Source organism: Bremia lactucae, linkage group LG11, assembly GCF_004359215.1.
Source record: "Bremia lactucae strain SF5 linkage group LG11, whole genome shotgun sequence".
Classification (NCBI taxonomy): Eukaryota; Oomycota; class Peronosporomycetes; order Peronosporales; family Peronosporaceae; genus Bremia; species Bremia lactucae.
This window is the reverse complement of record NC_090620.1, coordinates 4,098,223-4,100,214: the sequence shown is the minus strand read 5'-3', so window position 1 is coordinate 4,100,214 and position 1,992 is coordinate 4,098,223.

The window sequence follows — 1,992 nt, the reverse complement described above, 5'->3', positions numbered from 1 at the left end:
GATCATGATCAGAGCGATGGTCAAACAGAACGTGCAAATCGGTTCGTGGCGGATGTATTGCATGCGGTAGCAACTCATAAGGAATGAAGCAACCAATTGCCCTTCGTGGAGTTCGGTTCTGATTGTGTCCACGCCAATGCAAATGTTTCAGTAGACGCTAATACGTCTTCTGCGGAAAAACACACACCTCCTACTCTAATTTGAGGTGACTGGTAAATGTCACCTGCTACTCCCATTGTAGGTGACTGGGCCAGTCGGCGTGATCGCCCGACTCGGTGAAACTGTTTAAGCCTCCGAATCAACCGGAGCCACGTCCGTGAACCTTCGAATTCTCGCGTACCAACTGAAGAGGTGATGACAGAGTTGTTTGACGCTTTGAAGACCCTTTTGGTTGGAGTCATCGTGTGATGACTCCGTGAACGACGACAACTCTGGTGATGTCAGTATGCATCATCAGGACGAAGTGATCGTAAAGGTCACTTCTTAGTATGATTGCTACTGGTGGTGTCAGTATGCATCGCCAGAAAAAGCGGAGTGATTGTAAGGATAACACCGAGAGCCATGTTAGCGTTAACCGGAACATGAGCCAACGGGGGAAGGACAGTAATGTCTTGCGACTTGCTCCCGAAAAAAGCCTTGGTTGCCCTCTAAGAACAACCTAACTCGTTGGTCTGGTATGACCAACGGTCATACCATATCCCGTTGTTCGACTTATCCAGGCTTTACAAGCCTGGTGAGGATGAAACGAAATTCTTTATCAATGACATTTTCTGGCATCGGTGGTACACCCGTAAGCGGGCAAAGGATGTAACTCCTTTGTTCCAATCTTTAGAAGCATTCGCACAGAACGTGCAAAGTATAGCCTCGGAAATGGCTTAACAAAATGGATGCTTTTTGTGAACGGTTTGAAAAACGGACCGTAGTCGCTGCACGCTACAAGCTGCACCGTTTGTCTTGAGAGGCACGGTTACCTTGCCTCTCGTGGGGAGACTCATGTCCATGCCGATCTAAGGGTGCTGGTCATGCCCCTAAGAGACATAAAACCTTAAAGATTCTCATTGGAGGACGTTCATTTCTTGTGAGATGCGCGAAGGGATTTAGAACCTTCAAACCTTTTACGAGCGCGGGAAGGCTCTCTCTCCGATGGACCTGCTGTCGAGGAGGATGGGTCTCGTCGTACTGCAAGACGAGATACGTAACGTCCAACATCAGTTGAGAACGAGGTTTCCCAACTATATGCGATGGTGGATACCCTCGCCAACGAACAAGATAACTCCTTTGAACCACCTTTACCTCACGGTGGTTCGAAAAGCTTTCAACAAGCAAACGCTTCTCTCCACTCGAATCCGACAATGGATTTGGAAGGGGGATCGGTTTCGCCTCGTTTCACAAACCGAAATCAACATCGTGATTGGATCGCACCTTTCACTATTTGAGGGAGGCTATTGATCACGAGCGATCCCGTCGCCGCGAATTATCGGTGACGGTTGATAATGTTTCTCGTGACCGGTTGGAAAATTGTGCGCAGGATGCTACTGTTCAACTGGTGAATGATAGGACACATCAGTCCCTTCAAAACGCGCTGGTGGCAGCTCGTCAGAAAATATCTTCGCTGGAGGTAAGAGTGGATCGTCTGGCTCATGAGATCAGACTCTGTTTCAAGACTATAAGGCTTTGGCTCCGATCCATAAGGCTTTGACGGATGTCTTAGATCCTTCCGGTGTAATCCAGAATCGAAAAAAAGCCTCGTACTGATGATGCGAGAGGAGACGCTCGACAGTAAACGTAGGATGTGTACGCATATTACGAGGCAGCTCGATCGTTTACGAATTGCCTTAGTGATGTTGTGCGAGACGGGCCAAAAACCTGAACTAGTCATTTATTACTGCTCTCCTTGGTCACTACATACTTTAGTATATTTTAGGGTTCACCGGGGGTGGTTTTTGTAGGTTTACCGTAGACAGTAAGACTAGGTCACTATCATTAAATGAA